The following is a 24,629-nucleotide window of genomic DNA, read 5'->3' on the forward strand; positions in this document are numbered from 1 at the left end:
TAATGCCAAGCCATTCGTTTAGCAGTGTTAGTCAAGTTAATGAGGTCACTGGTACTCACTTGTTTTCATTTCCCCATTGTAGGTACTTAGGCCCAATGTGAAACATTAATGAATTGAATAGGTCGCCCAATACAGTGGTCTGGTCAAGATGGAGCTGTTTGTAAAAGGTTATGAATCAGATTAAAATCCTCATTTGTCACAGGGCCAGGGAGGCAAAGCTCTTCCCTTAGCCACAGATCTCTCCACAGTTTTCAGATAACTGTTATAGAACTGTTATGATAATATTATTAGAAAGCATTACCAATCAGAATATGCGGATCATTACCTGTTTCTCTCATAAAAAGCACAGCAAGGAATAAAAAAGCATAAAATGCTATCCTGGAAAACGATGGGCTTGAAGGTAAATACGAAAGTTGAACTTAACATTCTCTAATGTCCCTGGAGGGAAGGTGATTCAGCTAATATTGGTATTTGTTAGGATTTAATTAAAAACCTCTATCACTTTTCAGTGCTAAAATTATGAGGCAAGGGCTTTTTCTTCCTCCAATAAGAGTCAGACTGGGAGCTCCAGCTCTATCCTGTGTTTAGCACTAACTTAGGATCTTATACTCCCAAAAGACCTGGGAGTCCATCTCCCATGGAACTGCCCAAGGAACTCGCAAAATGACTCCAGCAAATTCCCAATGCAGGATCTATCTGCAAGCTGCAGTGGCCTTTGAAAAACTGAAAGTCAGAGAAACGTGAGGAGCAGAGGGTTATTATGATTATTCACTGTTTGTGAATAGTTTTTTGTTTTTTGTTTTTAAGATAGAGGTCTCCTCTGTGATCCAGGCTGGAGTGCAGTGACATAATCATAGCTCACTGCAGCCTTGACCTCCTGGGCTCAAGTGATTCTCCAGCCTCAGTCTCCTGAGTAGCTGGGAGCACAGGAGCATACCACCCACCATGTTTGGCTAATATGTAAATTTTTTGTAGAGAAGGGATCTCACTATGTTGCCCACAGTTGAATAATTATTAAATGCATTTTATACTTGGAGAAGACGGTACTGAAATCATCCATTTGCATTTTCACTGAATGACATGTAAACATTTTAGTATTATTCATATGCTAATAGTACAAAAAATTGCTTATAACTTTTTTTAAGTGAGTATATCTACTTTTCATTTGTGAGAACGCTAGAGGAAAAAGTGTTACCAAAGACAAAACAACCCCGAAATTCTCCACTTTAATGAATAAAAGCTAACGAAGTAGCCTGCATTCCTATTATTTAGTTCCTCTAAATGTCTATCCCCTTATTAACAACTCTGCTTTATTAAAATGACTGTCTCATATAGCATTTCTGCAACAAGATAGCATGGCAATCAAGCTCAAATCCATACTCTACATCTCTGTATGTATGTCCCCCCCCCCACAAACTATCATCATTGATCTTGTTGGAAAGATGTAAGAAAGTTTAAATAGAAGCACACCTTATCGGTAAAGAGCTACCAAAACAAAACAAAGGGTATATTTTATCATAAAATGCCACATGTGAGTATATTATTTAAGCCCTTTAGAGTATATTATTCCACCGACATAAAATTAATTATTGACATGAGTATAGGTGTACAAAATGTATTTACAGGCCAAGCACAGTGGCTCACACCTATAATCCCAGCACTCTGGGAGGCAAAGGCAGGTGAATCACTTGAGGTCAGGAGATCAAGACCAGCCCGACCAACATGGTAAAAACTCATCTCTACTAAAAACATGAAAATTAGACGGGCATGGTGGTGCATACCTGTAATCCAGCTACTCTGGAGGCTGAGGTGCAAGAATCCCTTAAACTTAGTAGGTGGAGGTTACAGTGAGCCAAGATTGCAGAGTGAGAATGTGTCTAAAAAAAAAAAATGGTGCCTGCCTGCAATCTCAGCTACTCGGGAAGCTGAGGCAGGAGAACTGTTTGAACCTGGGAGGCGGAAGTTGTGGTGAGCCGAGATTGTGCCACTGTACTCCAACCTGGGCAACAGAGCAAGACTCCATCTCAAAGAAAAAAGAAAAAGAAAACATACATATATTTACATATAGTGGCCAGGCACGGTGACTCATGCCTGTAATACCAACACTTTGGGAGGCCAACGCAGGCGGATCATGTGGTTGGGAGTTCAAGATCAGCCTGACCAAGATAGTGAAATCCTGTCTCTACTAAAAATACAAAAATTAGCCAGGTATTGTGGCACTTGCCTATAATTATTGCAGCTACTCAGGAGACTGAGGCAGAAGAATCACTTGAACCCAGGAGGTGGAGATTGCAGTGAGCCAAGATCACACCACTGCACTCCAGTCTGGGTGACAGAGGGAGATTCTGTCTCAAAAAAAAAAAAAAAAATGTATATATATATATATATGTGTGTGTGTGTGTGTGTGTGTGTGTGTGGTGTGTGTGTGTGTAGTACCAATTATTTGAAAACAGGTCAAGTTAGAAAATTTTAAATAATAGTTTAAAACTTATTAATTGTTCTTTTATAAATGTTAACTTTGCAAAGCAAAAAGCAAATAAAATAAACATTAACCACTCACAACTCTATTTATTTCAAAATATATAATAAAAGAGCATGGCATTTGCCATGTTTATCACTGTTTATCACCTATGTGTATATCAGATTTGCAAGTGATTCTGCAGTCTTGCACAGTGGGAGTTTCTAGGCCTGTGAGATATCTGATTTCTGTGCTCTGCAACAGATCTTGCTCCTGCACCCAGCAGAGCTCAGGGTCATTCTTAGGTCATAGTGGTTAAAGATGGCTGTCAATTCACTGCTTAGGCTAGGTTTCAAGTCTCCTTTATCTCTATTACATTGATGATTTCTGTGGTAGCTTAAGAAATTAATCATATTATCAATATGCATCTTAATGTTTTGTTGTATAGCACCAAAGTTAACTGTATTAAAAGCTCAGTGTGCTGTATGTGAAAGTCAGCTACCCTTTAAAAACTAAGAACTGGAACAAATGTATTTGAATAAACAGTTATGGTTCTATGCTGTGCTACAAATTTTTAAAAGGGGAGTTAAAATAAAAGGTTGAAACCAGCTGATTCTGCCTCTTCCTAGTGCAAAGATGATTATTATTCAGCCAAAAAATAGGCAGTGAAAAAAAGTAATTGCATAAGAAGACATTATAATCCTGAGAGTATCCACCTGGTGTTTTTATTTTGATGAATATCCTTTTGGATCCCCATGCCTGTGCAACTTAATGTTCGTCAAAATTCTCTATGGCAAAGGAAAAAGACAAGCCTTAATTGTAAATCTGTGCATGCTTTATTGCCAATGCAATGGCATGAACACATTTAGCAGGATTGTCATTCCATTTAATTACTCTGATTTTGACAGGAACCTATTACAGATAAAATTGATAGCATGAGTAATAAGGACCACTAAAAAAATCACTGCTTTCTGACAAGGCACAGTGGCTTACTCCTGTAATCCCAGCACTTGGGAGGCCAAGGTGAGCAGATCACCTGAGATCAGGAGTTCAAGACCAGCCTGGCCAACATGGTGAAACCCCATCTTTATAACTACAAAAATTAGCTGGGTATGGTGACACTTGCCTGTAATCACAGCTACTTGAGAGGCTGAGGCAGGAGAATAACTTGAACTCAGGAGGCAGAGGCTGCAGTGAGCCAAGATTGTGCCACTATACTCCAGCCTGAGTGACAAAGTGAGACTCTGTCTCAAATAAAAAAAGAAAAGAGAAAAGAAAAAAAAATCACTGCTTTTTCTTCAAAGGGTGAGTATTCAGATCTTCTTCTATATTCTTTATGGCTACATGCATTAGATGAAGAAAAAAATAAAGCATAGTAATAGGATAGCCATCCTCGAATTGCTTCCTTCCAAGTTGAGTTATGTTTATGATATTACAGCGATGCCTGGTCATTTTTTTTAGAATAACTGGGTTAGATCTGTGGTATCAAGAAAAGCAACAAATGAATAAGTAGGCAAGTGGACAAAAAGAGAAAAGCACTTGCCCAAATCACTCTGTGTTAATTTCATGTGCTATTTCTCAGTTTTTTTCTCAGTGATATTTAAAGGTGTTCATTATACTTTTGCCTAAGACAGGTAATAAAAGCTCAGGAGCTGAACACTAAGCTTAAGACATGTGCAGATGAACAGGAGGGATAAGAGGACTATAGTAAATAGTTGATCATTGCCAGAAATTTGAAACTGGCAGTAAGAGGAAGCCAGCAGCTCTATTCAACTGACAAAGTAGTGGTGTGGTATGGGCATTCTGGCATGTGTACCCAAATGGCAAGATGCCAAGTATTGGCTGGAATAGCATAAACTACTGATTTCTCTTCCACAAGCTGAGGGAAGGAAGAGTTTTAGCAGCACAGCAACACTGTTTTATGTAGTCACATTAAACTGTCTGCTACTTGAGTTCATTTTCCACATTCTAGTTTATAACTCACTTTTCTTTTTCTTTCTTTCTTTTTTTTTTTTTTTTTTTTTTTTTTTTTTGAGATGGAATCTTGCTCTGTCGCCCAGGCTGGAATGCAGTGGCACAATCTCAGCTCACTGAAACTTCTGCCTCCTCCTGGTTTCAAGCGATTCTCCTGCCTCAGCCTCCCGAGTAGCTGGGACTACAAGGCACGTGCCACCACGCCCGGCTAATGTATTGTTTTTTCAGTAGACATGGGATTTCACCATGTTAGCTAGGGTAGTCTCCATCTCCTGACCGCATGATCTGCCTGCCTTGGCCTCCCAAAATACTGGGATTACAGGCGTTAGCCACCGTGCCTGGCCTCCTTTTTGGTCTTTTAAACTTGAAACTGTCATTGAAAATAAGCTCATATTTATTTGAGTATTGATCAAATGGATATCATCAATAAAAATATTTTCCAGGTGATTCTATCCCAAGCTGCTTTTGTCTTTCAATTAAGAAAAGGTTTTGGCTGGGCGCAGTGACTCACACCTGTAATCCCAGCACTTTGGGAGGCCGAGGCGAGCAGACCATAAGTTAACCAACCTGGCTAACACGATGAAACTCCGTCTCTACTAAAAATACAAAAACAATTCCCCAGGCATGGTGGCACGCACCTGTAGTTCTAGCTACTTGGGAGGCTGAGGCAGGAGAAAGAATTGCTTGAACCTAGGAGGCGGAGGTTGCAGTAAGCCAAGATCACGCCACTGTACTCCAGCCTGGGCAACAGAACAAGACTCAGTCTCAAAAAAAAAGAAAAAGAAAAAGAAAAAGAAATGCTTGTATGCTATGCCAATAGGATGATATATTCAGAGGATTAAATCAATAGACTATAAATTATATGTAAAAAAAAAAAATTAGGTCACACAACCTAAAAATAAATCTGTTGTAACACACTACCCTGACACAACAGATTTATTTTTAAAGTAGGTAACTCCATAGCAATTCACATTAGTTTTTATAAAGTAAGAGACAGGGAGAGATCAATGATAACTTTGGCTTACTGCTGCTTTTAATGGTTCATTTATAATAGCTACTTATCTTCTATTATTTTAGCTTGCTATAATAATGCCAAAACAAGAAAAAAGATAATCACCATTATGGGAATACATATTTAATTCAAGTCTGACTGATTGTTCTTTAATCTGATTCACGTATTTGTAGAGTGGCCAAAAGTACTCTAAAAATGCATAGTGATTCTTAGGTACACATAAAAACTCCATTATACAGTTTATATCAGGTTTAGAATAAAAAACATCTGGCAGTTTTGGCTTTATTTTCATAGGCATATTATTATTAGACAAACAACCACACTGCAGGGTACACCCAGAACCCACCAGCTCAAACCCAACTGCTACTATCAACATCAAGAATAACAGCCCAATCTTAAATGGACCTTTTATCCTCACTGTGTTTCCTGGAGACAACTATCTTTGCAAATGAAAACCAGATTTTTGCTCTACACATGCACATGGATCCACATTCCAGTCCTGGATTCTCTACAATTGCCTTGCCAGTCTTGATGATTACTCCGATTGCAATGGAGATTTAATACAGGCTTCTAAAGGTCATCTCAAATGAAGGAGGAATAGGCTCATTGATTTTGTTTAAGAAGGTTGAACATGGGCAGTCCTCACCAACCAATCACCCATATATTTTCTTCTAAGAAAACTGCTATTAAATAAATACTAAATGAGAGGACTGGGGTTATAGAATTAGGGAGGGAAGGCTCCCCAGTACCATCACTATGGTGGAATGGTAAATAAGGACCAGGTCTTCTTGGCAATATAAGATGGCTCTACCACTGTTCATCCCTATTGGTTACCTTGTTAAATCTCTACCCAGAAACATAAGGAACCTGACTGATCACTCCTGATTCTCTTCTTCTCTGAATGAAACTATTGGTGGTGTACATGCAGTTTCACTCCAGAATCAGTGGTTACCCTCCAAAAAGCTAAAGTTAATAAGACTAGCAATACCAAGTGTTGACAAGGATGTGGAATAACTGAAACTCTAATACATTGATGGTGAGAGTATTAAACTGGTACAACCAACTGGGTGTGGTGGTTCACGCCTGTAATCCCAGCACTTTGGGAGGCCAAGGTGGGTGGATCACCAGAGGTCAGGAGTTCAAGACCAGCCTGACCAATATGATAAAACCCTGTCTCTATTTAAAAAAAAAAAATGCAAAAATTAGCCAGGCATGGTTGCAGGCACCTATAGCCCCAGCTACTCAGCAGGCTGAGACAGGAGAACTGCTTGAACCTGGGAGGCAAAGGTTCAGTAAGCAAAGATCCTGCCACTACACTCCAGCCTGGGTGACAAAGCAAGACTCCATCTCAAATAAAAAAATTAATAAATTGGTGCAACCACTTTAGAAAACTGTTTGGTAGCCTCTATGAAAACTAAACATATACCTAGCCTATGATCTAACAATTCCACCCTTAGGAATATAGCCAAGAGATATATATGGATATATATTCTCACCAAATGATATTAACAAGTGTGTTCATAAAAGACTTACTCAAAGTCAGTGTGATAGCATGTGCTGCTGCAGTCCCAGCTACTTAGGAGGCTGAGGTGGAATGATTACTTGAGCCCAGGAGATCAAGGCCAATCTAGGAAACACAGTGAAACTCCATTTCTAAAGAGAAAAAGAAAAGATTTGCTAAAAATAGCCAAAAATTAGAAACAACAAAATGTCATCACAGTAGAAGAGATAAATGAAACACACCATGTTCATAAAATGGAATAGTACAGAGTGATTTTTTTAAAGCATAAACTATTATTACTAGCTATAACATGAATAAATCTTACAGATATTACATTAAGAAAAAAGACACACAGTATCTACAGATGAATCCACTTATATGAAATACAAAAATAGGAAAACTAATCCAGCAGTAAAAGTCAGAATAGTGGGGGTGAGGGGTGAGGGGTGGGAACTGACTGGAAAAGGGCATAAAAGAATCCTCTGCAGGAGGCTGAGGCAGGAGAATTGCCTGAGCCCAGGAGGTGGAGGTTGCGGTGAGCCGAGATCGCGCCATTGCACTCCAGCCTGGGTAACGGGAGCGAAACTCCGTCTCAAAAAAAAAAAAAAAAAAAAAAAAAAAAAAAAAAAAGAATCCTCTGGGGTGCTAGAAAAGTTCTATATCTTGATCTAGGTAATCAAGATACACATCACATCAGGTATAATCAAGATACACACCAAATACAGGTACGTGATGAATCGTAAAAGCATTACAGAAAAAAGACGCAAAAGCCTATATGTAGTATGATTTCATTTTGGAAAGGGCAAAATTGTAAGGATAGACAATAGATAAGTGGTTGCCAGAAAATTTGTGTAAAAGAAGGGAACTAACTACTAAGGATTACAAGCAAACTTTTGCGGATGATAGAATGATCCATATCTTGACCGTGATTGTGGTTATCTGACTCTACAGTTATCTTACATTTAAAAGGATGAATCTTATCATAGCTCAATTATAATTCATTTCATACTTTGAAAATATTCAACAATCTATACACTTAAGATTAGTATGCTTTATGTATTTCTTATACTATGTGTATATTATACCTTAATTTTTTTTTTTTTTTTTTTTGAGACAGAGTTTTGCTCTTGTTACCCAGGCTGGAGTGCAATGGCGCGATCTCGGCTCACCGCAACCTCCGCCTCCTGGGTTCAGGCAATTCTCCTGCCTCAGCCTCCTGAGTAGCTGGGATTACAGGCACCCGCCACCATGCCCAGCTAATTTTTTGTATTTTTAGTAGAGACGGGGTTTCACCATGTTGACCAGGATGGTCTAGATCTCTCGACCTTGTGATCCACCCGCCTCGGCCTCCCAAAGTGCTGGGATTACAAGCTTGAGCCACCGCGCCCGGCCTTATACCTTAATTTTTAAAAGTTTGAAAGATAAAGAAACAAAAAGAGGTTAAATGGGTTGTAAGACATGCATTCCAGTCCAGACTTTGCTACAGGTTTGTTATGTGAAATGCTTTAATTGTTGCTACTGAATAAAAATACAGAAAGTGCTAGGTCTGGAATGGGTGCTTAAATTCACATAATCTCACCTTGATCTAGAGAGGAGAAATTATCTATGAAATACTACACAGCTAGTCAGTTATAGAGGCACAAATGAAAACCTAGGACATCTGACTCTCAGATTCTAGTTCAATTCCAGTTCAAGGGAGATTTTTTAAAAGTCAAACTCATCATTTGACACTATAGAAGTAGCAAATTTTCAACCAGTTGTGTAGTACTGGGCCTCTGTTTCCACATACAGCCATGCGCCACATAAGATGTTTTGGTCAACAATAGACCATACATACAATGGTGGTCCTACAAGATTATAATGGAGCTGAAAAATTACTGTCACCTAGTGATGTCATAGCTGTCAAGATATAATGAAATTAATTTAAAAAAATAAATGTAGTGGGCCAGGCCTGGTGGCTCAGGCTTGTAATCCCAGAACTCTGGGAGGCCAAGGAGGGCAGATCGCCTGAGTTCAGAAGTTCAAGACCACCCTGGGCAACACGGTGAAACCCCATCTCTACTAAAATACAAAAAATTAGCCATGAATGGTGGTACATGCCTGTAGTCCCAGCTACTCAGGAGGCTGAGGCACGAGAATCGCTTGAGCTTAGGAGGTGGAGGCTGCACTGAGCCAAGGTCAGGCCACTATACTCCAGGGTGGGCTACAGAGTGAGACTCTACCTCAAAAACATGGCAAAACCGGGTCTCTACTAAAAATACAAAAATTAGCCAGGTGTGGTGGCACATACCTATAATCCCAGCTACTCAGGAGGCTGAGGCAGGAGAATCATTTGAATCCAGGAGATGCAGGTTGCAGTGCGCTGAGATTATGTCGTTGCACTACAGCTTGATCAACAAGAGTGAAACTCTGTTTCAAAAAATAAAGAAAGAATTTTAAAACAAATAAATAAATTTAGTGTACACTAAGTATACAATGATTTTTTGTTTTGTTTTATTTTTTAGTTTTTTTGAGACAGACTTTTGCTCTGTTACCCAGGCTAGAGTGCAGTGGCACAATCTTGGCTCACTGCAACCTCTGCCACCCGGGTTCAAGTGATTCTCCTCCCTCAGCCTTGCAAGTAGCTGGAATTATAGTTGCCTGCTACCATGACTGGCTAATTTTTGTATTTTTAGTAAAGACAGTTTTCACTATGTTGGTCAGGTTGGTCTCAAACTCCTGACCTCAGGTGATCCACCTGCCTTGGCCACCCAAAGTACTGGGATTTCAGGCGTGAGCCACTGTGCCCAACCAATGTATAGTGTTTATTAAGTTTACAACAGTGGATAGTAATGTCCTGGGCCTTCTCATTCACCCACCATTCACTTCCTAACTCATCTAGAGCAACTTCCAGTCCTACAAGCCCCATTCATAGTAAGTGTCCTATACAGGCATAAACTTTTTATCTTTTATACTGGATTTTTATTGTATCTTTTCAACATTTAGATACACAAATACCGCTGTATTACAACTGCCTACAGTATTCAGTATAGTAATATTTTGTACAAGTTTGTAGCCTAGGAACAGCTATACCAAATAGCCTACATGTGTAGTAGGTTATATACCATCTAGATTAGTGTAAATACACTCCTTGATGTTTGCACAAAGATGAAATAATCTAATGACATATTTCTCAGAACATAATCCTGTCATTAAGCAACATATGACTACACTTGCTTTCCACTTCCAAAGACGCCACTGTACTCCAGCCTGGCTGAGAGAGTAAAATCCTGTCTCTAAGAAAAAAAATTATATATATGAGTTATCAGTGATCCTTTGATAACAGCAATTTACCCAAAACTGCAGATTATGACAGCCTCCATTTAGGGAGCTCCAATTCAAAACTCAATCTTGGCATACCATCCACCCCTTCCTGCCTGGGGCCATCTCCAATATCACCTAGTCATGCAAAGTACCCATACTAATCTACTACTAGGAGAGACTTTTTAGGGTACAATCTAAGTCCTTAATTAACTCCCCTGAAAATTTAGTTTCTCTGTAACAAAATCAACTTTTTTAAGTGCATACATTCACAAACACTCCAGACCTTAACAAATTCTATAAGATGGTGTTATTGTGCTGTACAGGTCCCAACAATATTCTCATAAAATTGTGAATAAGAGCAGTTAGGCCATACTTCCATCTCTTGAAAATTGAAACATTAAGGAAGTGCTAAATAAGTGGTCCCTAGTTTCTCTTTCTATTCTCTGTAGCTATCTAAATGACCTTTTGACCTCCCTTTCCCTCCCATCTTCACTAAAGCACAAACACCAACTTCTCTCTGACCTCCACCCCCAAAACAGAAAAGACTCTAGTATGTTATTTATACTTTTTGATTGACTGGTTACACTTTACTTCCTTTTTTTTTTTTTTTTTTTTTTTTTTGAGACAGAGTCTCACTCTGTCATCCAGGCTGGAGTGCAGAAGTTCAATCACTGCTCACTACAGCCTTGACTTCCCAGGTCAAGCAGTTCTCTTGCCTCAGCCTCCCAAGTAGCTAGGCCTATGGGTGTGTACCTCCACACTCTACTAATTTTTTTTATTTTTTATTTTTAGTAGAGATGAGGTTTCATTCTGTTGCCCAGGCTGGTTGTGAACTCCTGAGCTCAAGTAATCCTCCCTCAATCTCCCAAAGTGCTGGGATTACAGGCGTGAGTCACAACACCTGGCCCACTTTAATTCCAGTACATTTTAGCAGTACGTTAATTCATGCAATATTGACATTTTAAGCCATTTATCCCTTATTGTATAATGAAAAGCCAATTGCTTCTCCATTAAAGAATTCTGATTTCAATTTAACTTCAGTAAGCAAATGAGAAAATATTTTAGAAACAAGGAAGAACTTGCAACCACACTTTATATTCCTAGCCTTGAGGAGTCATGAACCACATTAGAATAGCTGAGAGGCTACAGAAAGAACCCAAAGGATCATTTGCTCATTTACTCACTCATTCATGCATTCAGTAAACATTTACCAAGGGTCTACCGTGTGCTAGGTATTGTACAAGGCAGAGAGAATCAATGATTAATAAGATATGATCTCTATCCTGAAGTAGTTTCAAAGAGGAGTCACAAACAGATGAAAAATATTTAACGTCCAAAAGTGAGAAGTGCTCTGACAAGTAGAATACACCGAAAAAGAACAGGAGAGATGGGATTCACTCCCCCTGGGGAGAGTCAGAGCAGGTTTCATAAGGACAGACCTGTGAGCTCAGCTTGAAGGAATGTGACATGTTGAAAGGCAAAGAACGGGTTGAAATGGGCTTCCCAAACTTTCAGCCAAATATGAAAGGAGACGAGAGGAGGGGAATGAGTTATCTTTCTTTGTACAGAGGGAATTTAAGGCCAGAGAAGCAAATGTCAAGCCCAGTGTCTACCGTGGCCACAAAGAAAAAGGGCTGTGGCAGCAGCAGGGCCCCTTCTTCTTATCTGTAGTCACTTGAAGAAGATAGTTGATGACAAACTTTGCCAAGATGCCTTTAGCCACTTTAGGGGAGGACAGGTGCAAGCATTTTCATGTAACTCCATGCTCAGCCTACACTCTTTAAAAAGTTATGTTTATATCAGTATATATCATTGAAACATTAATTTTATCCAAATCCTTTAAAATAGTTACAAGTTTTGCCCTGCTTTTGAACTAAAAATTTCAAAGCCTTTGCTGGTATCGAATTTAGGATAACAAAGTTTTGTAATCAAACAACGTCCTTGCCTCAACATAGCTTCCTTCTAGCCAGGGAGGTATTAGAGGGGGTCTTGCCTAGCTAACAGCAGATAAAGGATTATTCCTAGAAGCTTGCTGAAGGCAAAGAAGCTCCTATTCCATCCTCCCCAAAGCAAAGCCAGGTGTATCTCTACAATACCCAGTGCTGACCTCTTTTGCACAATTTCTTGGCCTAAGCAACTTTCTTAGCTCTTTAACTCCCTTGCCCCAAAATGTGCAGATGAATAGGTTGCCACGAAGCATATTCGATGTTAGTGTCTAATATTTTTCTATCACACCCATATTTCTTGGAGTTCTAAAATATGGCCATCAAGGCTAGGCGTGGTGGCTCATGCCTATAATCCCAGCACTTTGGGAAGCTGAGGTGGGCAGATCACCTGAGGTCAGGAGTTCAAGACCAGCCTGGCCAACATGGCGAAACCTGGTCTCTAATAAAAATACAAAAACTAACTCGAAGTCGTGATGGGCTCCTATAATCCCAGCTACTCAGGAGGCTGAGCCAGGAGAATTGCTTGAACCTGGGAGGCAGAGGTTGCAGTGAGCCAAGATCACACCACTGCATTCCAGCCTGGGCAACAAGAGCAAAACTCTGTCACAAAAAAACAGAAACAAAATCAAAATCAAAACCAAAAACAAAATAGCCCTCAAACCCCTACATTATTCCAAACTCTGATCATGCAATAATGAATATCTATTCTTTATTCTTTTTAAAAATATATTCATTCTTTCAGTAGCATTTAGCCAACAGTGAGGCAATGGGTTAGTTATCCCAATGCCCATTTTCTCCTTCCATTTTAGCTAGGTTCACGGCCACCCACCCAGAAACAGTATTTCCTGGTATACTAGGTGCAGCCACACTAAGTTTATCACAATGGAATGTCAGTGAATTTTCCAATTATATTGTAAATCTCTGGTGATAAGAAACCCTGTCTTTACATATATTTTATTTTCAACAGTACCCATCCAGTATTGAGCATGTTAATAAATGTTTGTTGACCTAGCTTTTTATCTTGAATATTTCATCTATCTATATGTTTTGGATCAAAAATAAATTTTATGATTCTAGAAACATGAAAAAGAATAGAACGTAAATGGAAGTGATACGTACAACTTACAAGTCATTTACTTCACAGGAAATTGCTCGCTCTCCATTTTTCCTCTACTACTCTTCCTAAAAACTGAAATAGGGATGTGGAGGTGACACAGCTTCAACCATACAGACAAGACAAGAAAATGTCAGAGCAGCACAGTGAAAGAAACAGATTCTGAAGGACTTCATGGTGCTGAGGCACCCCAACAGTGTGGACACTTACATTCCTCTAAAATGTTACATGCAAGAGAATTAAACTTCAGCCATATTTAAGCGACTTTATATTTAGGTTTCTTTGTTACAGCAGCTTAGCTGGACCCTAGTTAATACAAACATATATTCAACATCTTTTTGAGCATTTACTATGTCATAAGAACTGTCTTCTGGATAAACATAAAGTGATGCATAAGCAGAAAAGCTCCCAGGACACAGGTTGCTTATAGTCTAGAACAAGGGTGTCCAGTCTTTTGCCTTCCCTGGGCCACACCGGAAGAATTGTCTTGGGCCACACACAAAATACACTAACAATAACAATAGCTGATGAGCTAAAAATACATATCAAAAAATATATATCTCGTTTCATCAGCCATCCCCAGCCTCTCTAACCCTCTACCACTGGCCTTAACCTGTCCATTCATTGACTCTCCAGACCTTTTCTCTTATCTGCTCTCTGTCCTCTCACCGTACCCCAAGGCTTCCATGCAGACTCTAGGAGAACTTTTTTTTGTAAAAAAAAAAAAAAAAAAAAAAAAAAAATATATATATATATATATATATATATATATATATATATATATATATCATAACGTTTTAAGAAAGTCTACAAATTTGTGTTGGGCCACATTCAAAGCCTTTAAGAAAGTCTACAAATGGCCGGGCATGGTGGCTCAAGCCTGTAATCCCAGCACTTTGGGAGGCCGAGGCGGGTGGATCACGAGGTCAAGAGATCGAGACCATTCTGGTCAACATGGTGAAACCCCGTCTCTACTAAAAATACAAAACATTAGCTTGGCATGGTGGCGTGTGGCTGTAATCCCAGCTACTCAGGAGGCTGAGGCAGGAGAATTGCTTGAACCCAGGAGGTGGAGGTTGTGGTGAGCCAAGATTGCGCCATTGCACTCCAGCCTGGGTAACAAGGGTGAAACTCCGTCTCAAAAAAAAAAAAAAACAAAAAAAAAAAACAAGAAAGTCTACAAATCTGTGTTGGGCCACATTCAAAGCCGTCCTGTACTGCATGCAGCCCATAGGCCATGGGTAGGACAAGCTTCTTGGTCTAGAAAGCAATACTAATGGCTGGGTGCAGTTGCTTATACCTTTAATCACAGCACTTTGGGAGGCTGAGGCGGGTGGATCACGAGGTCAGGAGTTCGAGACCAGCCTGATCAACGTGGTGAAACCTCATCTCTACTTAAAAAAATACAAAAATAATGAGCCAGACGTGGTAGTGGGCACCTGTAATCCCAGTTACTAAGGAGGCTGAGGCAGGAGAATTGCTTGAACCCAGGAGGCAGAGGTTGCAGTGAGTCAAGATCATGCCATTGTAGTCCAGCCTGGGCAACAGAGCAAGACTCTGTCTCCAAAAAAAAAAAAAAAAAAAAAAAAAGAAAGAAAGTTATACTAATAAAATGTAAAACTAAATTTTCAAACTGTGTTAAATATGTAAAGGAAACAGAGAATGCTGAGGTAGAATATAACAAAGAGGGATGTATTCTGAGAGGAACAGTCCACTAAGGCCTCCCTGAGGAAGCATCATTTAGCTAAGGCCTCAAGGTCATAGAAAGAAATGGGGAGAAGGAGTCCATTCTAGCATGCAAAGACCTAAGGCAAGAAAGAGCTTGGCTCTTTGAATCAAGCTCAAGAAGACAGGTAAACGACGTGAGCAGTGTGATATTAAGAGGAAATGTTTCTCCTAAAGAGAGATATACATATGCATATATACATCATTGCATAGACACAGACACATTAAATAAAATTATAGGTCAATTATCTTTGCTTTCATAGTTGTTCCTCACTCTGTTTTCTTTAAAACCAGAATTTCCTCTAGTCACTCACATATCCCAGCACTGGGTCTGGAAAAACTAATCACCTTGAAACCGTAAGAACTCTGACTTGGTAATATCCTTAAACTCCAGAATTTCCCCAAAAGCAGATCCCTGTTTCCCTAAACACAATCTTCCCAGGGTCATTTCTGTCAATTTTATCCTCTTTTCTCATCCTTTCTAACTCATAAAAACTTGAAAAGCTCAAATTTCTATAATTTTTACTCCTTAGCTTTCCATTCCCTTGGCTTCTACAAACTGGGGGCATGAAATGTATGTTAATATTTCCCACATGCTTTGTTTTTTCAGGCAAGTGTTATCAAAAAATCTTAGCAGTTGAACCGTGTCACATACTGACTACACTGCCCCAACCAGAACTAAAGGTTTACTTTCAAGTTACATATATTGGGTAGAAAGAAATGTCACCTCCAATTATTCTTATAGAATTTTTGTGGGTAGACTCAGGGTCTTGCTATGTTGCCCAGGCTGGTCTCAAACTCTTAGCCTCAAGTGTCTACAGAATTTTTATAATAAAATCCTAAAAGTTTAAACATCTAATTCAATTCAAATAAAAATATTACTAAACTATATACTACAATATAAAGTAGGTAATAGGTTATTTCTTGTACAATGATTTGTAAGCTCTTTGAAAAGAGATTGCACCTTCTATCTATAAAAACTTTATATCATCCCTTAAGTATTTTAATTAATAAAAGACAAAGCAATGATAAATAATTCAAATAGAGGCAGCAAGATAGAAACCAGAACAAGGAGACAAGAGCAGAAGTTCCAAAGAAGTTGCAGGGAGGAATTCCTAGAGCTAGAAAAGGAAATCTATACACACTTGTCAAGGGTACCTGCAGCTGACAGGTACCAAACCACTCACCTTACACAATTATAGATGCTCAATCAGGGTCTGCACAGATGCCTTCATGACATTCTCAAATAAGAAAGAAAAAAAGTAGAGAGAAGAGAAGAAAGAGGAAAGGTAAGAAAAAAAAGAAAAAAAAATTGCTAGTCAGTCAAATCAGTTAGGGGAAAGAGTAGAGACTGTTATTAAGAATGAGTGCTTGGGAGCCAGACCGCTGAGTTTAAAAGTGGACTTTGCTATTTTGCAACTGGGTGACCTCTCATCCTGTTTCCTGTTTTATAAAATGGGGGTTATAATGGCATCTACACCTCATAAGGTTGTAAAGAGGATTTAAATGAGTCAATCCATATGAAGTACTTAGCACAGTGCCCAGCACAATGTAAGTGATCAACAAGTGTCAACTACTGTTATAGGAGCCTCAGAAGAATAAATACTCAAGCTAGTAAGATTGGAAGGCTGTAAAATAAAATAGAAAATAAATTATGCTCTCCAACTCAATTAGATAAATTTGAGTTTTCTTGGTGAGTAAAGAAAAGGTTCAGTATTCACTGTTTTTATGTATTTGCATAGGTTTGACAAGGCAAAGAGAATGTGCATTAAAATAGAACAAAGCTAGGTAAAGAGAAAAAATGGAATATAAAGAAGTTGGCTTCTGGTTCACCTTCTATAGATACTTACCAAATCCTATAGTCCAATTTTCCTCCTACAATTCCAGACCACAGTCCACAGGCCCTAAAAAATTTCAAAGCTAAATTATTTGGTATATTACATGGTACATGTATCAGCTTTCCTAGTTATAAGCAACAGCAACTGAATATTGGCATTTTAATTGGAAGAGGAACAGATGGGTAGCTCAGAACATTGCTAGAAAGACTTCAAATCAAGCTTGAAAAATGAAAAGCTTGGCAGTCAGAACCAGGGCTAACAGTCACCACAGAGCCAGTCTGGTGAGGAGACAACTGCTCCTGCCCCAAACCTTATGCTGTCGTCTGCACTGTCAAACCACTAGACCTAGTCACTACCAAATGCCATCTCTAGCACCTTTACCATGGCTGTGTTAGAAATAGATGAGGCTACTGAGAAAGCGAGGATATGGCCTTCTCAGACTTAAAATTTTAAAATTCTCTGAAAATAAAAGGTTCAGATGGTAGCCATCTCCACTCAAAAAAGTTAAAAGAAGCCAGGCACGGTGGCTCATGCTTGTAATCCCAGCGCTTTGGGAGGCTGAGGCGGACAGATTACCTAAGGTCTGGTGCTGAAGACCAGCCTGGCCAACATGGCGAAAAGCCGTCTCTAATAAAAAATGCAAAAATTGGCTGGGTGCGGTGGTTCAAGCCTGTAATCCCAGCACTTTGGGAGGCCAAGGTGGGTGAATCACGAGGTCAAGAGATCGAGACCATCCTGGTCAACATGGTGAAACCCCGTCTCTACTAAAAATACAAAAAATTAGTTGGGCATGGTTGCGCATGCCTGTAATCCCAGCTACTCAGGAGGCTGAGGCAGGAGAATTGCTTGAACCCAGGAGGTGGAGGTTGCGGTGAGCCAAGATCGCGCCATTGCACTCCAGCCTGGGTAACAAGAGCGAAACTCCGTCTCAAAAAACAAAAAAAACAAAAACAAACAAACAAACAAAAAAAATTAGCCAGGCACGATGGCGGGTACCTGTAATCGCAGTTACTCAGGAGGCTGAGGCAGAAGAATTGCTTGAACCCAGGAGGCGGAGGTTGCAGTTAGCCGTGGTCATACTACTGCACTCCAGACTGGATGACAAGAGCAAGACTCCATCTCAAAAAAAAAAAAAAGAGGCCAGGCATAGCAGTTCATGTCTGTAATCCCAGCACTTTGGGAGGCCAAGGTGGGCAGATCACCTGCGGTCAGGAGTTCAAGACCAGCCTGAACAGTATGGTGAAACCCCACCTCTACTAAAAATACAAAATTAGCTTGGCATGGTGGCACAGGCCTGTAATCCCAGCTACATGAGAGACTGAGGCAAGAGAATTGCTTGAACCCAGGAGGTGAAGGTTGCAGTGAGCTGAGAGCACACCATTGCACTCCAGCCTGGGCAACAAGAGCGAAACTCCATCTCAAAAAAAAAAAAAAAAAAAAAAAAAGTTTTGGCTGGGTGCAGTGGCTCAAGCCTGCAATCCCAGCACTTTGGGAGGCTGAGGAGGGCAAATCATGAGGTTAGGAGTTTGAGACAAGCTTGGCCAACACGGTGAAACCCCTTCTCCACTAAAAATACAAAAATTAGCCAGGTGTGGTGGTGGGAGCCTGTATTCACAGGTACTCAGGAGGCTGAGGCAAGAGAATCACTTGAACCCTGGAAGTGGAGGATGCAGTGAGCCAAGGCAGTGTCACTGCACTCCAGCATGGGGCGACAAAGAGACACTCTGTCTCAAAAAAAAAAAGAAAGAAAGAAAGAAAGGAAGAAAAGAAAAGAAAGAAAAACTTCTCATACAATAGGTAGTGGTACATACACTGCTTTAACCAGTCATTAAATAAAACTATGTTTATGATGTATCATTAAGTTAAAAAAAACAAATCAAATTCAACATTGTGGTAACATAATTGCGTCTAAGTAAAAGTATACTTAGAGACAAAGACTGGACTATAGAAAAAAAGCTGTATTTCAGGGAATGTGATAGTAACTGGATACTTTTTTCTTATTTTCTATAATAATTGTATATGTATAATATGGAATCATGCTATTCCTCCACTGACATGTCAGTATTGTAAGCAAATCATTTTTATTCTGAGAGCTTCAATTCTATCAGCAACCCCACAGATAGAAAAATAAACTTTATCAGCCGGGTGCGGTGGTTCACACCATTAATCCCAGCACTTTTCGAGGCCAAGGTGGGCATATTGCCTGAGGTCAGAAGTTCAAGGCAAACCTAGCCAACATGGTGAACCCCCATCTCCACTAAAAATACAAAAATTAGCTGGGCATGGTGGAGGGATTCTGTAATCCCAGCTACTCGGGAGGCTGAGACAGGAGAATCAATTGAACCCAGGCAGCAGAGGTTACAGTGAACCAGTATCATGCCATTGGACTCCAGTCTGGGTGATAAGACGCTCCATTTCAAAAAATAAAAATAAAAATAAACTTTATTCTATGTGTGTATATAGTCATATAACTAAGATCATTTATACCGTATACACAGATTGAGTATTACGTATCTGAGATACTTGGGACAAGAAACATTTCAGATTTCTCATTTTTTTGGATTTTGGAACATTTGCATATGCCTAATGAGATATCTTGGGGATGGAACCCAAGTCTAAACACGAAATTCACTTATGTTTCATATATATGTTATGTACATAAGCCTAAAGGTAATTTTGTGCCATATTTTAAGTAATTTTTGCATAAAATAGAAAGTTTTTGTTAAGTAGTTATGTGTGGAATTTTTCACTTGTGGTGCCATGTTGACACATAAAAGCTTTAAGATTTGGCAGTATTCCAGATTTTGGATTTTTGGATTAGGGATGCTCCATCTGTACAGATTTATAACAACCTAACACCAGGCTTCTAAAATATAAATATTTTAAATATAAAATTAAATTTGATTAGTTCTAATTACATTTCTACTTTTGCAGTCCTAAAATGAGATTTCAACATGTGATAATCAAATGAAATGCATGGGCTGCAAATTCCAACTTTGCTAATCATTTATTGTGTAGTGGTGAGGAACTTACAAAACTTCCCTAAGTTCAGTCTCTCCATGTTTAAATGGGAATAATAAAACTCACATCATAAGAACGCTGTGAGGAAAAATGAGATAATACATATAAAACCCTTAGCTCAGCATCTAGCACCAAAAAAAAAGTCTTCAATAAACGTTAACATAAAAACAGAAGTTGTCACAATTTTCTGAAGTCTAGATTTCTCTCATAGAAAGAATATTTTTTTCTTTCTTTCTTTCTTTCTTTTTTTTTCACTCTGTTGCCTAGGCTGGAGTGTAGTGGCACAATCACAGCTCACTACAGCCTTGATCACCAGGCTCAGGTGATTCTCCCACCTAAGTCTCCTAGGAAGCTGGGACTACAGCCACGTGCCAGAATATCTGGCTAATTTTCTGTATTTTTTGTAGAGACAGAAGTTCTCCATGTTGCCCAAACTGGTCTTGAACTCCTGAGGTCAAGTGATCCTCCTGCCTTGGCCTCTTAAAGTGCTATGATTATAGGTGTGAGCCACCATGTCCGACAGCAAAGAGTATATTTTACGTAAGATAATGAACTGCAAGTTAAGTCTTTATGCCCTCAATTTCCAAGGTTCCTGAATCAAACAGTTGACCAGGGAGCTAACATGCCATCTGAGCTGCTTGGGCAGGGCAATTTTCTTTTTTTTTTTTTTTTTTGAGACTGAGTCTCATTCTGTCACCCAGGCTGGAGTGCAATGCCTCTCTCTCAGTTCAACGCAACCAGGTTCAAGTGATTCTCCTGCCTCAGCCTTCCAAATAGCTGGGATTACAGGTGCGCACCACCACACCCGGCTAATTTCTGTATTTTTAAGTAGAGATGGGGTTTCACCATGTTGGTCAGGCTGGTCTCAAACCCTTAACCTCGTGATCCGCCTGCCTCAGCCTCCCAAAGTGCTGGGATTAGAGGCGTGAGCCACCGTGCCAGGCTAGGCAGGGCAATTATAAAGCTTGCTTTCTTGATTTTTTTCTCTGCCTCATCTGGAAAATCATGTAAGGAATTTGCAAAATGGAAGACATAAAATAGATCAGCCAGTTTCTCTTTACCCATTGAGCAGGAGAGATCTAAGCTGTTACCCTTCATACAGGGTTTATGAAGGCAAATAGGAAGAAAAAACCCTCTGGCCAAATATCTGTTTATTCAAACTTGCTTATTTTTAATAACTTTAAGTTCTTCAATATTTAATGATTACTATAATTAGTATGCTTAATAGCATAATTAATTATTAATATTATTAATATATCTAGCCTGGAATTAATTTTTTCCTGTTTTATTAAATACATACTTAAAGTGCATATTAAAGATATAAGTAATTTTTTTTTCTTACCATTATCACTGCTAACACCCTTCCGGGCCTCAGTTTCTTCACCTGCAAGATGGAGAAGCCAGATTAGATGAATTTAAAAGTCTCTTCTTTGATTCTGTGATTCTAGATATAACTAAATAATGTCAGTCATGTCTTTCTTTTTTGCCACCATGCCCAGCTAATTTCTGTATTTTTAGTAGAGACAGGGTTTCACCATGTTGGCTAAGTTGATCTCCAACTTCTGACCTCAGGAGATCTGCCTGCCTTGGCCTCCCAAAGTGCTGGGATTATAGGTGTGAGCCATCATGCCCGGCCAATGTCAGTAATTTCTAATATTGATAATTATACCAAGTCCTTGTTCACTTACGCAACTTAAAAAAGAAAAAACAGGAGAGGCTGGGCACAGTGGCTCATGCCTATAATCTCAGCACTTTGGGAAGCCAGTACAGGCAGATTATGAGATCAGGAGATCGAGACTAACCTGGCCAATATGGTGAAAACCTGTCTCCACTAAAAATACAAAAATTAGTCCCACGTGGTGGCATGTGCCTATAATTCCAGCTACTCAGAAGGCTAAGGCAGGAGAATCACTTGAACCTAGGAGGTGGAGGTTGCCATGAGCCAAGATCACGCCACTGCACTCCAGCCTGGGTGACAGAGCAAGATTCCATTTCAAATAAATAAATTAAATAAAAAACAAATGTAAAAACAACAACAGGAGATAGCAGCAGTACATTGTTCCACACACAACTCTTAATCTGACTTTGTGTCAACTGATTTCTCAGAATGATTGGTTTCCAAAGACATTAGGCCTTAGAATATATTATTTCAAGTTCATGTTGAACCTAGTGTTTCTGGTTATTGTTAGTTAAGAGGTGTTAAGTTGTAAACTATGAGGATTAGCCCTTTGCGGTGAAGACTTCTTCTTTCCTTTTCTTTAAATATAAATTATGGCTGGATTTGCAATATAAGAAATAGCCAAATGAAAACTGAAGGTGGAGGGGTGCAAAATCATTCTTCCAACCATATGGCTGCCAGCTTTCATGGAGCTATAACATCATACTTTATATTGACTAGCTCCATTTTTGTTCACTTTAGGCATGCCACAGACATAACCTATAAACATAAATGGTTCTTGGCTGAACACGGTGGCTCACACGGGTAACCCAGCACTTTGGGATGGCAAGGTGGATGGATTGCTTGAGCCCAGGAGTTTGAGATCAGCCTGGGAAACATGGCAAATGCCCGTCTTTACAAAAAATTAGCAGAGTGTGGTAGCACACACCTGTAGTCCCAGCTACTCAGGAGGCTGAGGTGGGAGAATCACTTGAGCCTGGGAGGTAGAAAGAGTAGTGATCACACCACTGCACTCCAGCCTGGGTGACAGAGTGATACCTTGCCTCCAAAATCTAAAATAGAATAAATGTGTAAAAAAAATGTGTAGCCATAGTTTGCATACATGCCTGATACTAAACAGTTTCTCTGGCTCTTTAATTTATTTTTACCAATGAGCAACTACCCACTACAGCAGCACTCGAATCACAAAATGGTAGCCTCTTTGTAAATGACTTACGCCCAGTCCCAGGCTGGCCCTAGGATAAATGCTGTAACAAAGTGGGTAAGAGTTTGGGCACTGGATTCAGTGGACAAGTTACTTAACATCTTGGACCTCTCCTTTTCCTGATCTGTAATAGCTGAAAAACCATGTAAATTTTAGAGGACAACCTGAAAGTCAACAAAAAGTCACTTTATCATTTAAAAACTTGAAAGCATAGTAAGCTTAAGTATCCTATCCAGGCTCATAAGGTGAAATGAAAAAAATACAAAACATAGGCGTCCTGAATTCTAGTCAAGCTTTTACACTACACAGGACTGTGTCTTTCTGTTTTTGAGACAAGGTCTTCCTCTGCCGCCCAGGCTGGAGTGAAGTGGGGTGATTTCAGCTCACTGCAGCCTCTGCCTTCTGGGTTCAAGCAATCCTCCCACCTCAGCCTCCCAAGTAGCTGGGTTTACAGGTGTACACCACCAGACTCGGCTAATTTCTGTATTTTTAACTTTTAGTAGAGATGGGGTTTCGCCATGTTGCATGTCGGGTCTCGAACTCCTGGGCTCAGGAGATCCTCCCGCCTTGTCGTCCCAAAGTGCTGGGATTACAGGCGTGAGGCACCACACCCAGCCGTACACGGGGCTTGTTTCTTCGTGTTACTGGAATTTAAGATCCCTGTGGGGAGTCCAGTTCACATTTCCAGTCAGGCGCTGTGTAACAAAGCCTCCCGGGTAAACTGTGCCATTGTGGCCGGGCGCAGTGGCTCACACCTGTAATCCCAGCACTTTGGGAGGCTGAGGTGAATGGATCACCTGAGGTCAGTTGTTCGAGACCAGCCTGGCCAACATGGCGAGACCGCGTTTCTACTAAAATACAAAATTAGCTGGGCATGGTAGCACATGCCTGTAATCCCAGCTACTCGGGAGGCTAGGGCGGGAGAACCGCTTGAACCCAGGAGGCGGAGGTTGCAGTGAGCCAAAATCGCATCACTGCACTCCAGCTTGGAAGACAGAGTGAGACTCCGTCTAAAAAAAAAAAAAAAAAAAAAACTTTAAAAAAAAAAAAGTGCCATTGTTAGGAGTGGGAAGCAGTACTTGGAAACCTGCTAGAAAGAAGTGAGTTGAGGCAAGGCGTAAGGCATTTGACTCCGCAACTGGAGGAGGAGAGGGCATTTAGGAAGCAAGGCACGGATGCATCCCTGAATATTCAGTGTTCGGAAACCCCACAGCAATTGTTTAAAACTACTCAGTTGAACTAGAAGAAGAATGAACGCGTTACTCAATTAAGTACATCCTGAACATATCTGGGGTAGGGGGTGGGCAGGGAATTAAACTCTCTTCCCCTTTCGCATCTTAGAGAGCACAGGATGAGGGGCGAGGCCTCAGACCTGGGTGTCCTCAAATGTTGGGTTCGAGGCCCTCGCCGGGAAGTCAGGTGGCGGCCGCAGGCAGCTCAGGCCGCGCCTCAAGAACGCTAGAAGCCGGGAGACGCTGGCAGGAACCGAATGAGGAAACGCGAGGCCTCCTTGTCTCCCGAGACAAAGCCGGACTCTTCGCGGCCTCGGGGTCGTGCAAAGACTCACTTTCCCTTTCCTCCGAAGCCACCCAACGGCGCCGGTCCGGAACAGCTCAGGCCCCACGCTGTTCCCTGAGCGCAAACCTGGGAAGAGCCCGGATGCTGCTCCTTTCCCGCCTTGCGCCGGCCCGGGTCAGTCCAGAGGCGCGACGGCTTCAGGCCAGGGAAGGGCCCGGATGCTGCTCCCTTCGTGCTTTGCGTGGGGCCCAGGAAACTGGAGAAACGGAGCGGCGGCGTTGGGTCAAGAACTCCGAGGGAGAAAGCTGGGAAGCCGAGGGAAGAAAGCTTTCCTGAT

The 24,629-nt window shown here is 40.4% G+C and overlaps 1 long non-coding RNA gene across 2 annotated transcripts; it reads right to left on the bottom strand.

Annotated features, from left to right (window-relative positions):
• Positions 1-24,524, bottom strand: LOC141579969 (uncharacterized). Of its 2 annotated transcripts, XR_012511961.1 has the most exons (5): positions 24,147-24,524; positions 21,235-21,276; positions 16,884-16,937; positions 6,978-7,097; positions 1-154 (listed from the first exon to the last, which is right to left on the bottom strand). It is a non-coding gene; the product is annotated as an uncharacterized LOC141579969 (long non-coding RNA). The 2 variants fall into 2 exon arrangements; XR_012511962.1 differs by lacking the exons at positions 1-154; positions 6,978-7,097 and adding an exon at positions 9,249-9,354.
• Between the last annotated feature and the right edge of the window lie 105 nt (positions 24,525-24,629).

This window comes from Saimiri boliviensis, chromosome 10, assembly GCF_048565385.1.
Source record: "Saimiri boliviensis isolate mSaiBol1 chromosome 10, mSaiBol1.pri, whole genome shotgun sequence".
Classification (NCBI taxonomy): Eukaryota; Metazoa; Chordata; class Mammalia; order Primates; family Cebidae; genus Saimiri; species Saimiri boliviensis.